Consider the following 24,772-nt stretch of genomic DNA (forward strand, 5'->3'; position numbering starts at 1 on the left):
CCCCTTCTTGGGACCGGGAAACCCTGGAGGTACTGCACGGCTTTCCCCAGGCAGGGGGAAGCGGAAGTTGAGCTTACCAGGCCCGCCCAGATTCGGCACTGGCTCCTGCCTGTCTTCTGGGTCGCCGTGGGCAGCGCGGCAGCTCTCAGGCAGAGGCACGAACCGGCGGGGTGAGCTCCCACTCCGGTTACACAATAATAAGGTATAAGTACACGGGGTAGGCTCCCGTGTTTGAAGTGGCAAAAACGCGGGCTGGGTACCCGCTATAAATTAAAGGCACCAGAGGCTGTAAATACGCGGGGAGGGCACTCGCTATTAATTAAAGGCACCAGAGGCTGCAAAAACGCGGGGTGGGCACCCGCTATTAATTAAAGGCACCAGAGGCTGCAAAAATGCGGGGTGGGCACCCGCTATTAAAATAAGCACCAAAAGTGGGGGAATCCCCTTTTCAAAATGCTCGCAGCTCCGTGCTGCAGTGAAAACAGAAGCGCTGCTCCTCATAGTCTGCACAAAAGCGCTCCCAGGCGCTAGGTTCCACAAAGTCCCCAGGAAGGCAGAATCAGAGGATCTTTGGTGCTGGGGAGACCCCAGCAAGGGGGAGACACCAGCAAGGCGCAGCCAGGCAGGCCAGCACGCAGGGACCCACAGGAAACAGCAGCTGGGTCCCGCGGCGGTTCCTCCTGGCAGAGTGTCCCCTCAAGAATACAAGCACAACAGAACACTGGGGTCACAGCCCCTACATTTATACACCCCTTTCCCTTTGTCTCACAGCACAGGGCTGAGGGAAAACCAGATTCAACTGGTTTGGGGGGAGCTTTGGAGCACTTTGTTGTGCTCAGCTCCTCTCTCCATTGTCAGGTGGGGGCTAGGTGCTCAGACGCACCCCAGGGGACGGAGCCAGCATTGTGGAGGGAAGGCACAGTCCTATTCAGGTCCCTTCCATCTGGATGCAGATCTCTCTATTCACCATTGGGCTGACTCACCCTGGCTCCTGGAATTCCCCACACCATCCAGCGCCTCTCAATCAAAAAGCCAGACATGCACTCCACATCAGGCAGGCAGATACACTGCACACAGAAGTGCCAACTTCTAAAAGTGGCACTTCTCCTATAGTTATAATAAATCCGCGCACATCATTGCGCAGCATTTATTCTTACGAGTTCGCACATACTAAACTTGACCCTGCACTCCTCTCACATCAGGAATTACCATGGACACACATATCCCCATGCATTCCTATGGGAGGGCAGGCCAATCTCACCACACGTACTCAGGGAGCCCACGCACTTTACACCGGACCACCAATACCAGGTCACAGGAAAGGCAAAAAGCTTTGGGGCGTACCTGTAAAAAGGGCCAAGTCCAACAGTGTCTATTACTTTTTGCTCCTAGAATTGACAAAACAGGACTGGGCCACACTCCTGAAGAAGACCTTTATTAAAGTTTAGAGCTTATAGAGGTTGAAACACGTTGAGAAGCAAACCGAGCGATGTATTAAGGATGACAGAGACAGACAAATTTCACAGTGGCCTCCAAAAACACTGCATTCTAGGCAAGAATCAGCAAAGCCCCACTTCTCCCTCAGTGGAGTTGAACACTTTTTCTGTAGGATAATTACTGAATGATGGATAAACGATTGACGTACTATAAGGAAGGGTGCAGTGATTTTAAGAAACAGATTATTTTAATTCAATCTAAGACACCCAGGGCGTGATTATAAGTGGGTTGGTGTTTTCTGATCCTTACGAAAACCCCTGTTTCTGCATGGGCCGGAATACCGAGATGGGGCTATTTAGCGCACTAGTTGTGATAAATATCTCACCCTTCATTAGATTCAGCAGGTGAAACCACGCTATTCCCCCAAAAATCATGATAGGTGTTATATATCGCATTTGATAAGTAACAAACAATGCGGAATCGTTGTTAGAAGGCGACCTCAGAGGAGCCCGGAGGGGGCCCTGACTATTCTGAGACCAACCCTCGAGGTATCGTAGCCGGGCACTGGCGGGAGACTCCTCACAGGAGGAATCTCGTATCTAGGATCGTACACTCGGCACCACACGACAAAGAGACACCACACCGGGAGTTCTTAAGAATAAATCTTTATCAGATCGGAGTTGTAGGATCTTTATGATCAGCAAGGCAAATATATACAAGCGGAGCGCGGGCTCACAGAGTCTTTGAGGGGGGTAGGAGGTAGCGGGACAGTCTTTAGGGGATAGGGATCAAATGCAGGAGCGTACCCGGCGCGCAGCTCACAATCCTCGAGCTGGGGGATACACTTGTCGTCGTGGGGTCCGGCGGGACCAAGAGAGTCTGTGGGAGCCGCGAGTCACTCAGCAGGGCTCAAGTACAAGTTCGGAGGTCTTACGATCTTCAGGGAGCCGCGAGTCACTCAGCAGGGCTCAAGCACGAGTTCGGAGGTCTTACGATCTTCAGGGAGCCGTGAGTCACTCAGCAGGGCTCAAGCACGAGTTCGGAGGTCTTACGATCTTCAGGGAGCCGCGAGTCACTCAGCAGGGCTCAAGCACAAGTTCGGAGGTCTTACGATCTTCAGGGAGCCGCGAGTCACTCAGCAGGGCTCAGGTGTTTCCAAAGGCGAATCTGCCGGACAGTCCCAGAGCACCCCTTGTTATAGGGCGACTCCTCTTTGATTTCCGGAGTCTGTGCAGGCAGGGGTCTTGTCACCTGGGGGTCGCTTGTCGGGGTTTTCCTGCCATTGTCTTTTGATCCTTTCAGGGCCGGGTTGGGAGGAGTCCCAGACACCCAGCAGGCGTGGAGCCAGCCCTCGGGGAGGCCGGCGGGCCACTCGAAACCCACCTTCCCAGGGAAGCTCAGAGGTGTGATAGAAACTGCTCCTCCCTCTCTCATCCCAAGGGGAGCGCGATGTCCTCCAGCCGGAGTGGCGCCTCTAGGCCAGGGTCACGCTGGGGCCGGGCGGCCATCTTGGTGCATGAAGTGGGCACGCGGGCCCGGTGTGGCCGAAAGGAGGAAGGCCACGGACGGGAAAGTCTGGGTCGGGTATGTGTGTTCTGGTGGGAAGGATCGGCTAGGTCGTGGGTTCGGGGGCTGTGTGAGGTGCAGGGGTCAGGTATGGCTATGTCACGAGGGATCGGGTCTAACACGCGTCCCCCCCAGCTGAAAGCCGGAGAGAACTACCCATCCTCTTGGGGGTTCTCTTCGCTGAGGCGGAAGAACCGGGAGAGGCCATCGGCGTTGGCGTGGTCAGTCCCAGGGCGATGTTCCACGGTGAAATCCATCCCCTGGAGGGAGATTGACCACCGCAGTAGCTTGGGGTTTTCTCCTCGCATCTGCATGAGCCATCGCAAGGGGCGATGGTCGGTTTGGACCTTGAAATGGGTGCCGAACAGGTAAGGGCGTAACTTCTTGAGGGCCCAGACTACGGCGAACGCCTCGCGCTCGATGGTGCTCCATCTTTGTTCTCTGGGCAACAGCCTTCGGCTGAGGAAGGCCACGGGTTGGTCTAGGCCTTGGTCATTCACCTGGGACAGGACGGCCCCAATTCCATGCTCAGAGGCGTCCGTTTGGACCACAAATTCCTTGGAATAGTCGGGGGCCTGGAGGACGGGGGCAGTGCACATGGCCGCTTTCAGGGCATCGAACGCCTCTTGGCAGGCAGGGGTCCACTGCACTTTCTTGGGCTGTTTCGTAATTCCGGATGAATCTCCGATAGTAGCCCGTGAGGCCCAGAAAGGCTCGGACCTCCGTTTGGGTAGTGGGGGGTTCCCAGGCTAGGATGGCGTCGATTTTGGGCTGTAGAGGGGCGACCTGACCGCTTCCGACCTGGTGCCCTAGGTAGGTTACCGACCCTTGCCCAATCTGGCACTTGCTGGCTTTCACGGTGAGGCCTGCCTGGCGCAGGCCGGTTAGCACCCTCCGGAGGTGCTGGAGGTGCTCACTCCATTCGGAACTAAAAACTGCAATATCGTCGAGATATGCAGCGCTGAATTTTTCCAGCCCGGCCAGGACTCTATTTACCAGTCGCTGGAAGGTGGCCGGGGCATTTTTCATCCCGAAGGGCATCACGCGAAAGCGATAGTGCCCATCCGGGGTGGAGAAGGCGGACCGCTCCTTGGCTCCTTCTGTGAGCGCAATTTGCCAGTAGCCGCAGGTGAGATCGAAGGTGCTGAGGAACCGAGCAGCCCCGAGTCGGTCAATGAGCTCGTCGGCTCGGGGAATGGGGTGGGCATTGGCTCGGGTGACTTCATTGAGTCCTCGGTAGTCCACGCAGAAGCGGAGCTCTGGGGCGACACCGGGGGCAGCTGCTTTCAGGACCAGGACCACGGGGCTGGCCCAGGGACTGTCTGAGGGTTCGATCACTCCCAAGGTCAACATCTTCGAGACCTCGGCCTGAATGCAGGACCGGACTCGATCAGGGACTCTGTAGGCTCGGTGTTTCACCGGGGGGCTGTCTCCGGTGTCCACGTTATGGACACACCAGTCGGTGACTTTGGGGACCAGGGAGAAGAGATCGGAAAACTGCCCTAGGAGCTGGCGACAATCCTCACGTTGCTGGGAAGTGAGGGATGGGGAGAGGTTCACTCCCTCTACGGAGCCGTCCTTCTCTTTGGTGCACAGGAGATCCGGGAGAGGATCCGACTCCTCCTCGGACCCGTCATCAGTGGCCAGTAGGAGGCTCAGCTCCGTCCGCACAAAGTGGGGCTTAAGGCGGTTCACGTGGAGGACCCTGAGGGGGTCCCGTGGTGACTGGACGTCCACCAAGTACGTGACCTGGCTCTTCCGCTCAACCACTTTGAAGGGCCCGGTCCATTTATCCTGGAGGGTGTAGGGTTTCACGGGGGCCATGACCCATACCTGCTGGCCCGGCTGAAACTCGACCAGAGTGGCATTCTGGTCGTACCAGCGCTTCATCTCCTCCTGGCTCGCCTCCAGGTTGGCCTCGGCCATCTCTCGGAACTTCCTAGTCTGGTTTCGGAGGGTCAGGACGTAACGGAACACATCTCGGGGGGGGCCTCGGGGCACCGCCTCCCACCCTTCCTTGACCAGGCTGAGGGGCCCCCTGACGGGGTGCCCGTAGAGCAACTCAAAAGGGCTGAACCCCAAGGATTTCTGGGGAACTTCTCGGTAGGCGAATAGGAGGCAGGGGAGCAGGACGTCCCACTTACGCCGGAGGGGCTCTTCCAAGCCCGCGATCATCCCCTTCAGAGTCCGGTTAAACCGCTCTACCAGGCCGTTCCCTTGGGGGTGGTACGGGGTGGTGAATTTATAGGCCACCCCGCATTGTTGCCACAAGGACGTCATGTATCTGGAGATGAAGTTGGTACCGCGATCGCTCACGACCTCGCGGGGAAAACCCATTGGGGAGAAGATTCCCATCAACGCCCGGCCCACCACAGGGGGCTGTGACGGTGCGCAGGGGGATGGCTTCAGGGTATCGGGTGGCATGGTCCACCAGGACGAGGATAAAGCGGTGTCCTTGGGAGGTTGGGGGGTCCAGAGGCCCCACGATGTCGATCCCGACCCGCTCAAAAGGGGTACTGACGACAGGGAAGGGTTGGAGGGGAGCCTTGCGCTTTCCTCCGCTCTTCCCACTGGCCTGGCATGTGGGACAGGACTTGCAGTGGGCTTCTACATCGGCTTTCATTCTGGGCCAGTAGAAGTGAGTCACGAGGCGACTGTAGGTTTTGTCCTGGCCCAAGTGGCCTGCGAGGGGAACGTCGTGGGCCAAGCCCAGGAGGAGGTTTCGGAAGCGTAGGGGTACCACCAGCACCCGGCCGGATCCTAGCTCCACCGACTTCTGCTCGCTCCTCCCAGTACACCCGGTGCGTCCCAGTCTGGTCGCCCGCGGCCTGGGCCTCTGCCTGTTGCCGGGGCCCGACCAGGGAAGGACAGGTAGCCTGCTCACGGCAGAACTCCTCTCGGGAGGGGCCCCCCTCGTGGCGCCACTGGGCCAGTTCGGGTAGATCGCTTAACTCGGTGACCTGGGCGGAGTCGGAAGGTGGGGGTTCGTCACTGGCGATCGACCCTTCTTGTGGGGGGATGTGGGGACCCTCGGCGGGGACCATCCTATCTTCCGTGGTCGGGGCGTCGTCGACTTCCCCCAGGGGGGTCAGTCGGGCCGCCATGGATCGGGTGGTGGCGCACACCCACTCCGGGAGGCCCATCATCCCTAGGTGGGTCTTGCGCTCGACTTGTTTCCAGGGGGAACTTTCCAGGTCGTTCCCCAGGAGACAGCCGACTGGCTGGGAGGTCCTCACTGCGACTTTCAGTTTACCGACCACCCCTCCCCACTCAAAAGGCACCAGGGCTACTTTACACAGACTTTCCGTGTTGTCTGCTGAAATGACCGGGCAAAAGACGTTGGGGAGGACCTGGTCTTCGTGGACTAAATGACTGAGAACACCGGTGATGCTGGCCCCGGTGTCACGGAGGGCTTCTACTTGGTGGCCATTGATCGTTACGAGTTGCCCATATTTCTTCGTGTTGGAGGGCAGGAGGCTGCCAGGGACCATTTCTCTATCTCCTAAGGATACTAGGGCCATGGCTGCGGGTTCCCACTCTACGGTCTCCTCAACCTCCTCCCCCAGTGCTACATTGGCTATCTGTCTAGCGGGGGGTGCTGCCTGGGTGGTGTGTGGGGCCATGGGGCATTCAGGGTCGTTGGCGTAATGCCCGGGCTTCTGACAACGGAAACAAGTGATGGTCACCCGGTGGCTCCGTCTCAGGGGGGGGCCGGATACAGCTGGTGGGGGTCCCGGGAAAGGCGGAGGTTGGGTCTTCGGGGGACTAGACTGGGACTCTCTCTGCCCTCCCTGGTTTCCCCCCCCTCTCTGGCGGGGTGGTCCCTGACTGGCTCGGGGGTACTCTCCTACAGGGCCCCGGGAGACCCGGGTGTTGGTCCAGCGATCCGCCTCGACAGCCAGCTTTCTCGGATCCGTGAGCTTGCTGTCGAGCAGATGCTGGCGCAGTTCCACAAAGCAGTTCGCAGCCAGATGTTCCCACAACATAAGGTCTGTTAGTTCTTCCAGGGTGGTTACCTTGCTGCCCTTGATCCACCCATCGAACGCGCGGCTGAAAAAGTTCACATATTCCACCCATGTGGTACCCGGGATCTTCCTGCAGTCCCGGAACCGCTGGCGGTACATCTCCGGGGTGAGGCCGTACCTTGTGAGGAGGGCCTCCTTCATGTGGTCATAGGAGGTCTGCATGGAGGTTGGTAGGTCAAGCAGGGTGTCTCTCCCTTCGCTCAGGAATCGTCCCCACAACCCGGCCCCCCAATCCTTCTGCGGGACCCGATGGGAGGCCATGGCGACCTCGTAGGCCCGGAACCACTGTTGAATGTCATCGTTTTTGTAATATTCTTTGACCACATCCTTGGGGATGTGGACCTTCTGCTCCGCCGGGGATGCCGCCTCTCGGTTCCCCGGGGGCCGCGCTTCTTCGCTTTTTGCTTTTAGCTCCATTTCCTTCAAGCTGCGTTCATGTTCCAGTTGAAGTCTCCTTCTTTCGTGCTCCCGTTGGAGTTTCTTCTCTTCTAGTTCTCCTTGCACCCGCATCTGTTCCACTGCTAGCTTTTTCTCGGCTAATTTCAACTCGCCCTCAATTTTGAGTTTGGCTAATTCGAGTTCGTGATGGCGACTTCTTTCTCTGTCTGCGAGTTCCTCCGGGGATAGGCCCCTGTCTGGTACGAAGCTTCGCGCCTGGTTGCTGCTGCGTTCTCCTTGGGAGGGTCCAGCTTCGTCGTGGGGCTCCACCGCTCCTTCTGGGCGGGGGGCTCCAGAATCCACCCAAGCTTTCAGTGCCTTTTGCATATCTTCTTTGGTGTTGAGACCAGTGGTAGCGATTTTGAGTTCCTTGCAGAATTGCTTCAATTCTCGGTGTGTGTACTCTTCCAGTTGTTCCGCCTGGAACACGGTACTGGTGTCGTTTTCTGTGAGAACCACGCCGTTCCCTTCTGCCATCTTTGTCGGTAGTGCGTCAGCCGTTCACGGTACGATCTCTAGATTATGGGCCCGAATCCCGTCGCTTGCCACCAATGTTAGAAGGCGACCTCAGAGGAGCCCGGAGGGGGCCCTGACTATTCTGAGACCAACCCTCGAGGTATCGTAGCCGGGCACTGGCGGGAGACTCCTCAGGGGAGGAATCTCGTATCTAGGATCGTACACTCGGCACCACACGACAAAGAGACACCACACCGGGAGTTCTTAAGAATAAATCTTTATCAGATCGGAGTTGTAGGATCTTTATGATCAGCAAGGCAAATATATACAAGCGGAGCGCGGGCTCACAGAGTCTTTGAGGGGGGTAAGAGGTAGCGGGACAGTCTTTAGGGGATAGGGATCAAATGCAGGAGCGTACCCGGTGCGCAGCTCACAATCCTCGAGCTGGGGGATACACTGGTCGTCGTGGGGTCCGGCGGGACCAAGAGAGTCTGTGGGAGCCGCGAGTCACTCAGCAGGGCTCAAGTACAAGTTCGGAGGTCTTACGATCTTCAGGGAGCCGCGAGTCACTCAGCAGGGCTCAAGCACGAGTTCGGAGGTCTTACGATCTTCAGGGAGCCGCGAGTCACTCAGCAGGGCTCAAGCACGAGTTCGGAGGTCTTACGATCTTCAGGGAGCCGCGAGTCACTCAGCAGGGCTCAAGCACAAGTTCGGAGGTCTTACGATCTTCAGGGAGCCGCGAGTCACTCAGCAGGGCTCAGGTGTTTCCAAAGGCGAATCTGCCGGACAGTCCCAGAGCACCCCTTGTTATAGGGCGACTCCTCTTTGATGTCCGGAGTCTGTGCAGGCAGGGGTCTTGTCACCTGGGGGTCGCTTGTCGGGGTTTTCCTGTCATTGTCTTTTGATCCTTACAGGGCCGGGTTGGGAGGAGTCCCAGACACCCAGCAGGAGTGGAGCCAGCCCTCGGGGAGGCCGGCGGGCCGATCGAAACCCACCCACCCAGGGAAGCTCAGAGGTGTGATAGAAACTGCTCCTCCCTCTCTCATCCCAAGGGGAGCGCGATGTCCTCCAGCCGGAGTGGCGCCTCTAGGCCAGGGTCGCGCTGGGGCCGGGCGGCCATCTTGGTGCATGAAGTGGGCACGCGGGCCCGGTGTGGCCGAAAGGAGGAAGGCCACGGACGGGAAAGTCTGGGTCGGGTGTGTGTGTTCTGGTGGGAAGGATCGGCTAGGTCGTGGGTTCGGGGGCTGTGTGAGGTGCAGGGGTCAGGTATGGCTATGTCACGAGGGCCGGGTCTAACAATCGTTATTTAGGAGGCGCCATAAATGGCACCGTGATTTGGACGTACTCGGAATCAGGGCATGAGAGGAGGGATGGGAAATTTCACTCGGATTTACACAGATGTTTATAAAGTTAAACAACAAATTGTGCTTATCATAGGGCGATGTAGTAGGAAATGCACACTCTCTTGCAGAGTTTGTATGAAGTGTTTGTTTCAGATAATATTATTATTAAGCTGGATGCTTCTAGAATCACACGTGTCCAGTGTCTTCCTTCTTTGAGTGAAAGACACTTACCTCTCTGAATAATTAGAACTCTACCTTCAACAAGCTGAAAGGGACAAACTCCTTTCCAGGAGGTTATTGTGTCAACTTTGTTTTTGGCTTGCTTTGGAAATCGAACCAGCATTTGCTTTTTTTAAAAAGTGACAAAAGACAATGGGCCAGATGTACGACCCTATTTTGCATGCGCAAACGGGTTTGTGACCTGTTTGTGCATGCAAAATGTCACAGGGTGATGTAAAATTCCTAAATAGCGAGTCGCAATTTGTTTGCGACTCACTATTTAGGAATTGCGAGTCGCTATTAGGAAGGGACGTTCCCTTCCTAATTACGACCCCAAAGCCATGCATGAATGTTTTGCGACCGCAGTTGCAGTTGCAAAACACTCGCAAATTACCACCATCTCCAAGAGGGTGGCAATGCACTAGCAAAACAGAAGGGGTCCCCAGGGGACCCCTTCCCCTTTGCAAATGCAGTGGAAAATATTTTTTAGGTGCAGGCAGTGGTTCTAAGGACCCCTGCCTGCCCTTAAAAAATGAAACGAAAGCGTCCCGGCAGGGAATACAATTGAGCAAGGATATTATAAAAGATTGCCTGTCTCTTGACCAACTTCTTATATCCCCTGGCTTAAATGTATTCAAGACTCTTTAGTCATCCAGATGGGATTTGTAAGAAGGACTGTAACCTGGTGAAAGAGCATCTCTATATACAGGGATTATCGACTAGGGCAGAGGGCGCTTTATTTATGTTGAAAACTGTGCCCTCCACGGAGCCCTAACTTTTGTGTGTCAAAAGCTGGTATGACCAATTTTTACTAACAAGATTTCGGCTGGATCTATTGCCTTTTTTGTTAGCCTACCCTGGTTGTGGGAATTGGGGGCAAAAGCATTTGTTCAGCAGCTGCGACAACTGGTCGCCACAAGACACTTTACATTTTACAATGTTTTGTAGTTTTAATGCTGTTCTCAGGAAGTGATATCTTCTCCCCATATTGAAAGGGGCTAATTTTATTAGGTTCGACCAGCCCTTATTTATTTGCAGATGCTTGCAGGAGATATTGGGGCAGATTTACAAGCCCCTTGCGTGACTTTTGCGCTGCAGTTGCGTCACTTTTTTGACGCAACAGCGGTGCAAACAATGCGGCCTATTTACAACGTGACGCATCTAGGGAGATGCGTCACGTTGTAAAGCCCTGCGTCACATTATACGAATATATGTCGTTACTACGCATTCCGTTGCAACGCATGCCTTTACCACGCATGCGTTACAACGGAATGTGTTTTCCACGCTTTGCTGTTACCGCGATTTTACCTTTACTCCGCTTTTTCTTTTTTTGGGGGGGAGACCCCCCCAAGCCCCCTTTCTTCTTTTTTTTCCTTTTTCTGCAGGTCTCCGCCGACACTGAAAACGGACTGATGCTTTTTTTCTGATTAGGATGACGTTGTTCCGTGATGACGTTGTTTGCGTGGTGAAGATGGTCGTTGAAGCATTACCCGTTGTGAAGACGTTTACGAGGTAAGTGTATCGTTGTAAACGTAATGCGTGGAAAATGCTTCGTGGTAAAGGCTGTTTCCCCATTATACCTGCTTCAGGTATAATGTATGCAGGGTGGGCGTTCCCACGCAGGAAGGCCTCGTAAAAGTGACTCAGTGAAATCTAAAAGATTTCACTGCGCCACTTTTAGGACGCCACTGCGTCAAAATCTTACGCCTGCTTCAAGCAGGCGTAAGTAGTGACGCAGTGTAGTGGGAATAGGCCTCAACACACATTGCTGGAGTTGTGTCGTGCTTGCGACACAACTCCAGCTATGCGTGACTTTTCCGCCAACAGATGCGTCAGAATTTCTGGCGCATCTGTCAATCCTTGTGCCATAGTGCGCCGTATTGTAAATACGGCGCATCTATGGTGGTGCAAGGGTTTCTAAGGGTGGCGCAGGGAAAGTGATGCATCTGTACAGATGCGTCGCTTTCTTGTAAATCTGCCCCTTAGCTTTTTTTAAGTTGCTGTAAGGTTGAGGAAAAGCTGTGATTAAACTTTTTGTTAGGGGTCGTCTTTAATGATTGTGGCTTTTATAAGTATTTTTATATCTCCTATGTTTTAGGTCGAATTGTATTGGAAGTGCCATTTTAAGTCTGTGTGCTACTTTTATGGTTTTTATTCTTAAAACCGAATAAAGCTTATATTGATTGGTTGGCTGCTTTCTTACCAACATCAAGGTGCAGACAGGGAGAGGGTTTGTGATTTTCAATTCCAGCCGGGCCCAAAACAAAGGCCGAACTTAAGGGGCCTCTTAGGCCTTCTTTTGTGCGAGAGTCCTGGCTGGGAGCTATTTGGTCCATCCCAATCAGATGCAAATCCAATGGGGAGGAAACAAAGGCGCACACACAGCTTATTACTTCACAAGTACTTAAGAGAGGCCTGGTTTTGACTTCTTTCAGTCCCCGTAAATAAGACATATACATGCACTATAGGAAAGTCAGATGTGTTGGTCTTTTCCACTATTTACTCAAATATTTGAATGACTTTGTTTTATTTCTTTATAGCGCTACCCATCCTAACACACGGTGCCAGAGCGCTTTACATCACAAGTACACATTATACATTGACAATAAATCGAATGAAAACACCCCTAAAGGACATTCATTGCTTCAGAGATTATAAGCCGTGTGTTGCCTCCAAGTTGATGAAGGTACTTTCAGAAGACCGGTTTACAAGGATACTGTGGAAGATTGAATCGGTGAAATGGGAGCCCCCCGTGGAGCCTCTGCTGCCCTGCTCTGGGGGGCCTCCCATCTCCGCCTCCACCTGCGCCTCTGCCTCCACAGTATCGTCTAGCATGATAAATAGGTCACCCAACTTTCCGCGCCCCCCGGTGCGCACCTTCTCTCGCACTGTGCTATTCATTGGCACATCAGCAGAATAGGGTCCAGAAATATCGAAGCGCTAGCACGCAAGGACTCGTTACTGGGACATTTATCCTCTTCCGGCGGGTCTACTGGAATGCCAGAGCTTTGGGTTCCTACCTCCCGCCTGAGGCAGGTCGATAACCCAGTGGATGGGGGTTGACATCTTTGCTTCGCAAGTCTGCCAGTACCTCAGCCTCGCTCATCGGTGGCAGAGCCCCGAGACCCTGCTTACCATTCATTAATCCTTTCGTGGCATCATACGGCCTGTTTTAGTTTGCTCCGGTGCCGGGGACTGGGCACTTGGCCCGCTTGAGGCAACATTCCCATCCTCAGATTGAGGCTCAGGGGCACCCCCTTGAAGAGTTTCATATCCGTCACGAGGCTTTTCTAGGCTGCTCACCTTTAAGAGGGGGCTCCCCTGGCACTATCAGTGTATCTCTCTGGTAGCTCTTGCGGCAGACGTGTTTTCGTTTTGTTTATTGATCGTTTGATAGACGCTTGAAATCAGCTTTCAGATGGGTCTGCCCCTGGTTCTATCCATGATGACACCATGCACGGGGGAGGTAGATTGTAGTTGCAGCCGTGATTGTACCTCAGCGGGCTCTATTTGCAGGATCACGGCTGCGGGGTCCGATGCACGGGTGTCCCCCTCTGCATGCTTCCCTTCCCCTTTGGGTAAGTTGCGAGTAACTTATTAAAAACTCTTAGTGAGACCCACAGAACCACCTGTTTGGCGGGTCTGTGTGCCAAAGTCATGATGCTAAGACTTGGCGTCACAGAGTGCTTGTCTAAAATGTTAGAGATGTTCGCTGCCACACACAGTTATGATAATACTCCCCAAGGACACGTGCCCAGGTTTAAAGTTCCTTAGATTGGGGCGGTCCTTCGGGTGAAACGGCTCCTCCCGATCTTTCTGGTTTTCGTGCTTTGGGGCTCTTCAGGAGGGTACAACAGAGACCATTGGAACTCAAGCTCGAAGACTTGAATATAACAGCGACAGACAGTGGCGGGCAGGAAGAGGCAGAGCAGCAAGCCGCACCACAGCCGGAGGAGCCGCTCCCTCCCTTCCAGCCGCAGCAGCCCTAACGAAGCTAGGAAGTTTGTTCAAAGGTCCAGTCCCTGATACAGGTCATGTGCCCTCCAGAGGACTATCTTTAAATTGCTCTGGGCTTGCTGGCACTTGAGCCATCCTTCGCTCACAGCCGCTCTGCGCACCTGCCCAAAACCCTCCAAGCCAACACTCACCGCTTGCTGCCCCCAGCTATCTCCATGAGTCTTCCTTGAGCCCAACAGTGCACAAAGTATCCGCAGTGTTCTCCGTCCACAAAGCATGGCCGGGCCTGGAGCAAGACCGCTGCCTCCAGCTCCCCGCTGGCCCCCCGCGGCCAGGCTTCTCAATGGCTCAGCTCAGCTCCATCTGGGTTGGGCAAGCGGGAAAGGGGAGAAAAAGGCTGCTCGGCAGCATGCATGCCGCAAATGCTGTGTATACCGGGTATGCTGTTGAACATGGAGCGGGGAGAAATGGTAGCCTACAACAGCCACAAACCCGCCGATTCGACCGGGGGTGGGGCAGGCCGAAGCTCAAGCCCCCACGATGGTTCAGCAATTCCACCCCTCCGCACCAGCAGTGTCTGTGTCCCCTCATAGTGTCTGTGTCTGCGTCCTGCCTTCTGCGTCTGCCTTTGCGACCTGCCTTCTGCACCAGATGTCTACATGTTCAAGCTGGGTCATTGTTCCATGTCCCCACCTATGGTTTGCGAGTGCTTCAGCAGGTGACAGGGTTCCATGAATGGCAAGGAGGGCAGATTTTCTTTTCCCAATTGCTTCACATCTCCATGACCTTCAGAAGCAGGACTCAGACATGCAATAGGTGGACAATACAGTACAGGTGCAAGAGGGGTGGCCCAGCACACCTTCTTCCGAGCTCTGACGGGCACAAATGCAGGCCTTTTATGATCATATATGTGTGTACATAAATGTACAAGATGTGTTACATAGGACAGCGAGGGTTACAAGGTGTAGGAGTCACATGCCCTTTGTAGCTCACAGTGCTATGTTAGAAGGATTACAATTTATGAACATTAAGTAATAACAAGGATTTCTATGTTAAAAGCAGCAACTCATTTATCTAGCTACATAAAATAAAAATCTGTCATATGCGTGTAATATGATGCGCTTTGCTGGAGACACCACCCTCTAATCCTCTATACTACTTTGATTCAAAACTGAGACTAGACAAACACAGACCCCTCCAGCAAATGTGTTAATCTCCAAAATTATCATACCAATGTTATTGTTCCCTGACATTTAGTGACCACATAGAAATCTTTGCAACAGATGCTTTAACCCCATAAGATTTTTTTTAAATGCAGACTTTGCAACCAATGAGGCAGAACAGATCTACTACCACGTTTATCCTTGCTGCCTATTTCTTTGTGGCAGAGTTTTTTTTTAAAAAAGTATAAGTTAATGCCTAGATTTTGCATCATTTTTTTGGCACAAACCCGATGCAAACTTGTTAATTATCGTAATGCGCTCAAATGTGCTCATGATAGACCCACTAAACATATGTGTGAGGTGTTAAGATCTGATGCCCCTTCTTGTGATGTCATTTCCTGTGAGGTCATGGGTTGTGATACCACTTCCTGTGATGTCACTTCCTGTTATGCTGCGCCGTGATATCACACCATGTGAATTCATTTGCATACTGGCTAACTTGCTTTGTTCACCCACTTCTTTTTTTAGGACTTGTGCCCTTGATGTTCTCTATGGTTAGTGAATCGTCTCAAACTCTAATGACCTGCATGGATAACAGAACTGAGACACGGATCACATTCTGTAACATTTTACCCTGTCCTAAGTGCACAGGTGGGAAAATTAACTACAGCCCTTTTTTAGGGTTGGCTTGCAGAGTGTGTGCGCTGTGCTTGTGAAATCTATTGCATTAAACATATCTTAAAAGGGGCTTCCATCCCACCCCCTTGCTTTCCTTGCTTCTCAGTAGTTCCTGTGCTTGCCACTTACTTTTCCTACATTTTTATTGGCTGTAGCATACTGTTTCCTGCACCGTGTTGTTCCTCTTGTTTTCTTATCCGTTTCCTGTCAATCCCCTTTTGTGGAACTCACACAGCCTGACTTTAATATGGCCGCCTGACAACTGCGCACGTACTTAATATGCTAGAATGTTCCATGAAAGAAAGCATTCAGAGCATACATGCCCTTGTTTCTTCTTGCACTGGGTTCAGCCTCAACAGAGGGCTTCCCACGGTAGTTGTTGATGTAAAGAGGAGCCAGGATACCTTGCAAGAACTTTTTTACCAGAACTGTTCTTGACTGCAACCTGGAGGTATTAGCTTTAACCATCACGCGCTGTGACGTCACGCTGCTTTTGCTTTGGAGTTCGCTAAAATGTCAGTGCAGAAGTTATGAAACCTAAAGAACCATGATATGGTGCAGTTCGTCTGTAATGGCGGTAGAAAATGAAGAATGGGAAGGCGAGGGCTGACTAGACCGGGCCGCCATAATGGCAGTCGCACCAGTCCCCAGCCACCAGAAGGGGGGAGGGAGGCCACGTCAGCAAATGACGCGGCACTCCCTCCCCCGCCCTCCCGCAACGACCAATGGGCGAGGCGGCCTCTGTGAGCCGGAAGCACTTCAGTGCTTCCGGCTCGGGAACGTCCAGCTTGCGCCCAGGCCGACCGGTCGCATCTGGTCAGCCTGGGCGCCCTCTTTAAAAGGAGGTGGTGGGGAGCAGAACAGTCTCTTGTTCTTGCTCTCCACAGGCAGGGTTTACCGGGCCGGCAGCCGGCCCATAATATCTTCTTTCTTATTGTCTAGCAGGTTACAAGCTACTACGGAGGAAGTAGATCGGCGGGAGGAGAAAGCGCGACATCTCTTCTTTTGTTTTTAGCGAAGCGGAGTCATCGCATAGACGGTGGAGCATCGGGGATTTTGCAGCCAGTTTTTTCCGTGTGCCCCAGAGCGACGTGACCGGTAGACGCCCGCAGTTGGTGCTGTCGTAGCTGCAGGACACGTGCTCGACTTCTGGCGTGAGCAACTCAGTATTTGACGGCGGTGGAGCGTGGTCGCTTGGGAGCGGTAGTGCGGTAAGCGGCAAGTGGTCAAACGCTATCGCTAATGTGAAAGAAAAGACTATTACAGATCAGTTGCATTCGTCTCTTCTGACTGCTAATATCCTTTCTGAGTTGAATAGCGGGCGTGACCGGCAAGTCGGGGGGGACTGTTCTTAATAGCGGGCGCGACGAACGGCAGCAGCCCGCCTATACCCAAGAGTCACCGGGAGGGGTCTGAGACTCGGGCGCTCAAGGTTGCATGTTCAATTCCCATTAATCCTGTTCAGTTCGAGCTATAGCTCGACGGTAAAACTTGTGCCTGTGGTTGCATAGGGTCTCACAGGACAAGTGTTCAAGTCCCGCTAACGCTGTCAAAGTGTCATAAGGTGGCAAAATTTCGAACTCCAAAAGCACTGTAGAGCGCGCCCAACGATAGGGGGCAGGGGGACACCTAGTGACAGCTTGTGATATTCCACCCTCACAACACTGCTTGGTGTTTACTGCTGGGATATTTGTTCACCTGGGGGTTCAGGCAGAGGGGTGGGCAAGGTTTCTCCTCACATTGTGGTGCTTATGACATAGGCTCAGGGTAAAGGTTGAGCAGTGTGTCTGGCATTGTACAAGTCATACGATAGCAGTGCGATATTAGACAAATAACTTAACCCAGCTGCCTCAGTCCCTTAATTGTCTCTTTGTTGGTGGCAGTGATTCATATAGTACATCAGCAGGCAAACAAGAGTCTTCAGGGCACTGTTAGCTCAGTATACATATAACGTGTAGACAAAGGATAGTTCCTTTAGTGCGGCTGGGGTTTTAGGAGTACTGTGGCCAAGGGAGTGTTGTTGGGGGGCTGCCGCGGGGTTTTTTGAAGCGCGTTTTTAACTTATCCCCCTGCAAGGCGTGAGCACGTGGTAACAGACAGGTAGGGCGCAGCGAAACCAGCTTTATTTCTTGTTTTCACAGCACGAATCCCGTGGAGTACGAGACAGGTACAGGGAGAAAGAAGTTGCTGGTGGTCATTGGAGGGATTCGCTTGGGCGGCACCGGCTAGCCAGCATCTCATCGCTTCTGGGAGTCACAGAGGGTTTGAGCGGGCGGCTCACCTGAGCCTACTGGGTTAGCCAGTAGGTCGTGGCTCTGGTTGCGTGGGTGCACAGGTTGGCTGGGGGCTGCTACTTCTTGAAAGTAAGGGGTCACCTAGCTGGGGCTGCGGTTACGTGTACAGGCAGGTCTCGTATAATTGTACATCTTTTGTCAAGCCCCCTCCGGTGCGGCGGAACGTTAAGCGATCGCGTACGGACATATTGCTGGAGGCTTTAATGCAGCAAGTCCAGGTCATGGGGCAGACCCTCAACAGGCTACAGGATAAGGTTGAGGGTCCCGAGGTCCCGGAGGGGAGGGATAGGCGGCCTATTGTCCCACCGAGACACTATTCCCCCCCTCGCCAAAGAGGTACAGGCGCAAGCCATGTGGGAGAGGGACAGCGGTGCCACCAAGACGTGAGCCTGCACCCGCACCAAGACATCAGGGTGAGGGGGGCGCAGGTGACGCAGTCCCACCAATGGACACGCCGGGCCCCTTGGGCGAAGGGTGCCCTAGTGGTGCAGTGCCTGTGGGACCCATTATTGACCCCGCTCTTCCCCCAGGCGATGGGACTGGGGGAGCCACCCTGACAGAGCCAGACATAGCCGCCAACTTGGCGGTAGTCCTGCCTTGGCTGGAGATGGTAGGGAACTGGTCTCACGCCGCAGGGGCGACAACTGGCGGGGGGATGCCATTGAAAGGGCAAAGAAATTGATGGCTGAGCTAGGAAAGGGGAGGCCAAGCGAGGTGCCGGCAATATGTACCGGTAGGGGGTGCAACACCCGTTGCCACAGCACCAGCCCTCGGTGGTGAAGGTGTCCGTGAGGTAACCAGAGACGCAAAGAACACAGACGCGGGCAAGACGGCTGATGTGGCAGCGCCAGCAGGTACGAGGGCAACATAACCCCCACTAGGTTTGGGAGAGATGCGCTCTGGGAGGGAACAATTGGGGCGGCATCTTTCGAAAGAGACTAAGGAAAAGATCTAGAAGGGGATATATATTAGCAAGTTTTCCAGTTTGATTGATGAGGCAGACAGGGAAGAGGCGAAAAAGAGCAAGGAATGGACACATTACAAAGAATGGTCCAATATAGTCCTGAAATACAGGGTAGAAGAGACTTTGGCCAACTGGATTTACTATATTCATGGCTGTCATGTTGGAGCGTTTCCCAGAGGTTTGCTCTGAGATGGCATGTTATCAGAATAGGATCACAGTTGCCCATGCTACGCAAGGGGGCGATGGGTGGAAAGAGTATGACAAGGAGTTTCGAAGGGCAAAAGCACAGGATCCAACCCTAAGATGGAGCCAGACGGACATGTTTATTCATCTGAGACATTTGGTTCAGGGAACAGCTGATAATGGGCGGGGGCAGGTACCGGATGCAGTGCGGTCTCAGCCCTTTAAAACAGGCCCCACCGGTAACACGGGGGGGTCACCTGGAAGGCTGGGAGCAATGGTAAAAAAGGCGTCTGTTTTGACTTTAACAAAAGGACCTGCAGTAGAGCACCAGGCACATGTAGGTTCAAACATTCCTGTGGTTACTGTGGTAATGCACAAAAGTCCAGGGGCAAAGGGGGAAAGAAACAAGAATAGCAGCTTGCTACTAGGAAATGCTAGTTCTCCCGTTAACATTAGCTCTATGATACCTTGGTTAGAGTCTTACAATTGCCCTGAGGCAGCCAGGACGATCAGGGAGGGGTTTGTGGAAGGTTTCAGGATACCAGCCCAGGGTTACAACGGGGTGGCGCACTGCCGGAACCAGCTGTCAGTTAGGTCCAATGTAGACATAGCAACAGCAAAAATCATTAAGGAAGTGGCCTGGGTAGGGTGGCGGGGCCTTTTGAAGATGTCCCAATGAGGAATTTTGTGTGCTCCCCTCTAGGGGTGGTCCCAAAAAAACGCCAGGCGAATTCAGACTTATTCACAATCTTTCTGCACCAAGGGGCAGTTCAGTGAACGACGCCATCTCTGACACACTTTGTAGTGTGAAATATGCATCTTTCGACCAAGCGGTAGACACGCTTAGGTCTTTGGGTCAGGGGGCTTTGCTTGCGAAGGCCGACATTGAGTCTGCATTTAGATTGCTACCAGTACAACTGCAGACTTTCACTTACTGGGTTTCCAGTTCCAGGGGAAGTATTACGTCGACAAATGCATGCCTATGGGTTGCTCAGTGTCCTGCGCCTATTTTGAGAAATTTAGCTCATTTTTGGAATGGGCGTTCAGGAGGGTGTCAGGGCATCAATGGGTGCTGCATTACCTAGATGATTTTCTGTTTCTGGGGGCGCCACAGTCTCGGGAATGCAGGACAGCTTTGTCAAAATTCTGTACATTGATGCAGGAGTTCAGTGTGCCCATTGGCACCGGGTAAGACAGTGGGCCCAAGCACAGCAATTAAATTCCTGGAGATTGAACTAGATTCCGCCCAAGGGGTCTTGAGGTTACCCGCTGACAAAGTCAAAGATTTGGGGGCGGCTTTGCAACAATGCCTCAAGAAAGAGAAGGTTACATTGCACCAGCTACAGCAGGTGGTAGGGCAGTTGAATTTTGCACTACGCATAATCCCAATGGCGCGCCTTTTCTCTCGCTCTATCGCGCATGCTATGTCAGGCCTCAGGGAGAAACATCACCACATCAGGCTGTCCGGCGAAGTCAGGCAAGATATGTTGATTTGGAAGGCGTTTTTGCGCAATTTTAATGGGAAAGTAGTGTGGCCCAGCCCACCTAAGTCCAGCCCGGAGTTGGGCCTCATGACTGACGCTGCAGGTAGCGAGGGTTTCGGGGCCATCCTGGGGAGCGAGTGGGTAGCTCAACGTTGGCCAGACTGGTGGAAGGAATCTGGACTCACCGCGAACATAAGTTTCTTAGAGCTTTTACCAATTCTAGTGGCACTGACTGTGTGGGTGGAGTGTTTAAAAAATGAGTCGGTAATATTCGGGTCCGACAACATGGCAGTAGTAGACTGCGTAAATAGCCAAACAGCTAAATGCAGCATGATGCTGCGTTTGTTGAAGGAAATTGTGTTGCAATGCATGAAATTGAATGTCCTTTTTAAAGCTAAACACGTTCCAGGTATTCTGAACCACGCGGCTGACGCATTGTCTCGTTTTAAAATGCAGGCATTCAGGTCACATATTCCAGAGGCAGCAGTGCACCCATCACCTTTCCCAGAACAGCTCTGGCAGCTTGGTGCCCCCGAGTATCGAACCTCGTGGCAGCGAGCCTAGCGCCCAGAACCAGGAGTGCCTACGAAGAGGTGTTTGGGTCTTTTTGCTTGTTCTTGGGGGAACAGTGGGAGCACAAATTGCATGATCATGAGTCAGTAGTTGAATACCTGGTGTTCATGAGGGAACAGGGGTGCACGGTAGCAGGGGCAAGAAGGCATATCTCAGCCATATCATTTTTTGCAAAAATGAAAGGTAAGGGGGATCCCACAAAAAACTTCATAGTACGCCAGGCACTGAAAGGATGGCAACGCTTGCAGGGAGGGCAGCCGGATGTCAGAAGGCCCATAGGTTTAGAAACACTAGGGAAACTAGTGGGGGCCCTGCCGCGGGTTTGCACTTCCCCAGGTGAAGTGATCTTGTTTCAAGCTGCATTCTGCCTTGCATTTTACAGCGCTTTTAGGGTAGGCGAGCTAGTCACAAAGAATAAGTAAGATTGGCTGGGGGGCCTGCAAATGGGACGCGTTAGCAGAAAGAAGGATTCAGTCCTGATTTCCATCCGGTAATCAAAAACCGATCAAGAGGGTAAAGGAGAGAGCATAGTATTACACAGGGCAGGGAACACGCCATGCTGCCCCATCTATAGGCTTGAGGCTTTAATGGCCCAACGGGCACAAGCTACGGGGGGGCCTCTCCTACATGGGCACGGGACACCACTCACTGTGTTTCAGTTCAGGAAAGTCATGCTCCTGGCATTTAAGAGTGCCGGGCTAAACCCTGCCGATTTCGGGACGCATTCATTCAGGATAGGAGCAGCCACCGAGGCAGCAGCAAGAGGGCTGGGGTCGAGCGTCTCAAAAGGATCGGTAGGTGGTCCTCTAACTCTTACAAGAGATATGTGCGTCTGCACATGCTCTAACACGGGGTGACTGTTCAACTTTTAGGTACACAATGGGTTTTTTCCCTTTCTCCCTGTTACTCAGGGGAAGGGGCTTTCAATGTCACTATCTGATCGGTGCTAGATGCAGTTGTATGGAATTTGTGTGTTGCATGCCAACATGGCAAGGCACTTACCTTTGGCTCTCTTGTTTCAACATCATTCGCAGTTTCTTCATCCTGTGACTCAGGAGAGAAGCCTGGACTCGTTTGCACTCACAGACCGGAAGAGCAAGCAGTAGAGCGGCGGACGTTGCATTTCGGGCAGGCTACAAAAATGGTGGCGCAAGTTCACTCTTCGCACCAGGAAGATCAACATGTTTGGATGATAGGGCACTTATATGTTCGCCGTTTGAAGAATTTCTTTTCAGGAGCTAGCAAGACTAGGGCTGCGCAGCTGGGGATAGCCTTATCCTTTATCGGTCAGGGTGGCTTGTGCGTAGGTCAATTCAGGGAGTTGGTGAACCGAGCTTTGAAAACAAGTACGGGACCACCGGCAAGCTGGATCCTGCACCTGGGGGGTAACGACTTGGCCCGATTAGGCAGGAGAGTACTAGTGGAGGATCTGCTCACAGAAGTTGGGTGACTAGCAAAGCAATGTCCGCAGTCGATAATAGCGTGGTCACACATGATTCCCAGGTCGCAGTGGAGGGGGGGGGCGAGTCAGTTCGAGCGTTGAATTATGCGGTAAAGTGGATCAACAACAAATTTGATAAGTTATTCAGGCCCCCTAGATTAGGGTCCATAGGACACAGATACATCAAGAGGGAACAGTTTTTTCTGCAGGACGGGGTACACCTCTCACATAAGGGAAATCAGGCTTTCATGGAGGACATCCTAGCTTGGGTTGAGAGTGTAAGGTGCAGTACATGACCTTCCTAGTGACTGAGGGGGAGACCAGGTAGTCGGGCAACTACGCTGGCCTGTGGCGGTAAGGTCATGATTGGTAAGCATAGTCTTCGGTCCTTAGCGGTCAGCATCATGTAACCCCAGGGTGTGGTGACAGCCAGTAGGTAGGCTGTCGGGGTGCGGGCCAGGGGAGTCTTCCTTCCCAGTGGGCCTGGGGCCACCCCCGCACGCGCATGCGCTTCAAGGTGCCATTATGCAGAAGTCTGCAGCCCCCCCCCCGCTGGTAATGGAGTGTAAGGCACAGGGTGTGGGGGGGGCCCGGGGAAAGTATCCATCCGATAAGCTGTAACCCCCTGCGCAGCCTTATTAGTACACTGGGACCGGGGGAGCTGCCAGTCATTGACTTTGCCGTAGGCTCTAGATGGGACACGCAGAAAGTAAATGCATGCATTGATAGATTTTACGGTAGTAGTGTCTTGTGTATTAGACTGTGTTAAGGTTAGCCGTGGAATATCTGACTATCAAAATGTATCTGTACTTTCTGCGTAAAGTTTCTGTATATAATGTTTTTTAATTTGTTTATTAATGTTAATAAATACGGCCGGGGGGGGGAGGTTACTCCCCCCTGATCCAAAAAATCAAGAACTATTGGTGTGGTCTCCAAACTGTTATGATGGAGGGGAGGGAAATGCCATCTATAACCCCAGGGTCTGTAGTTAGAGTAGGGGACATGGGTAAGTACCAGACCATAAGACTCTGACAGCTCAAAAGAGGTGGGGGAAGAAAGACTTCAGTATCAAGGGAACAGCATCTGCGATTTGGAAACAGAAGGCGTACTTGATTTATGTCCCTCATGGGATCAGCAATGGACTATGATGCTCTGCTGCAGGAAACCTTGAAAGCCCTTGAGTAAATATTCCCTCCTAAAAAAGATTTTCCTACCAAACCACACAAGCTGTTGTCAGCCAGCAGCCCTAAGCCCCAAAAGTGCTTCACTGGAAATCAATCCTTTCTATTTCATCCTGAAACTCCGCGCCCAGTCCTAGAGACCGGAGAACAAACGGCTGCTGGTCTGCCTCCCTGGTCTTTCACTCCAGGCTTCACCCCGCTGTTCTCGGATTCTATCCTTTGGCGAGCTGGCCACTTGTTTTTAAAGTGCACACAAAATGCAGGCTAGACACAGACCTTTGCAGAAGGCGTATTCACATTCACCCACGATTGGGAGGCTACACACAGGCCTTTGCCTTGAGAGGTGATAGGAGGGTAAAGGAACTTGCGGCAACGGGCCGAGGGGTGCGTTGGACATCAGGGGAATGTTGTTTGTACCAACTTCAAATACAGCCTTGGAAGGCATGCTAGGATCTTGTCCCTTAAGGCTCCCCATTAACAGCTCTACTGAAGCAGCCTGAGCCGCTGCCCCCTTGTTCCTTAAAATTAATGGAGCACCTTCCTCAGACAGCTGATGCGGCTCAGGACAAAACGAGAATTACGGCAACTTTTGGCGCACAAGGAGTATATGCCAAACAAAATAATGCCACCATTATAAAAATCGCGCATGGAGTTCGGGTGGCATATTTCATAAACATTTCTAAAGAATACTTGTGGGAACTGATTCAGGATTCCCAGCGCAGTCAGTTTGCTATTCTCACGTTGTGTTTTTCCGCTCGTGTCCTGGCGCTTTAGGCTACCGTTGAACCCCAAAATTCAGCACAGTGCCCCTGTTTAGCGTTTGATCTGCTGGGCTGTGAGCTCGAAAGTTCAAGGTTTATTCCCAGAGCTCGTGTGGGGCAGAAACTCAGAACTTAAGTAATCAATACATCATTGTGCAGCCAGTGCTTGCTTTAGGAAAAGAACGAACTTTAATCTGGCATGCGACCAAAACTACTCTGGAGACTGTAGAGGGACAAAGGAAAAAGAACACACAATTTACAGGGGACTTTGGAAGCGAATTAATTACCCCTAAACTGGAAGCAATTACCAAGTTTTAATCAGTGTATGGCAGAGCATCCATGAGTCTTATATTTAGGCCTCTACGTGCGGTAGAGCACAGTATTCTCTCCCTCTGGGGGGCAATCAGGGGACCACTGAGATTGTGAGAAGTGCGACGGTCATGAAGGTACCGGTACAGCAGTCCTACTGACTTATGAAAGTTAGTGTCTCCCTGGCAATTATGGTTTTGTAAAGTACCTTGACTAATTGTGGGCTGGTGGTCCTATGCTATGTCCGGTTGGCTGAGTTGGTGCACTGCTCCTCCTGATGTGCATGCTACTGACTCGGCC

The sequence above is a fragment of the Triturus cristatus genome, chromosome 6, assembly GCF_964204655.1.
Source record: "Triturus cristatus chromosome 6, aTriCri1.1, whole genome shotgun sequence".
NCBI classification, from domain to species: domain Eukaryota; kingdom Metazoa; phylum Chordata; class Amphibia; order Caudata; family Salamandridae; genus Triturus; species Triturus cristatus.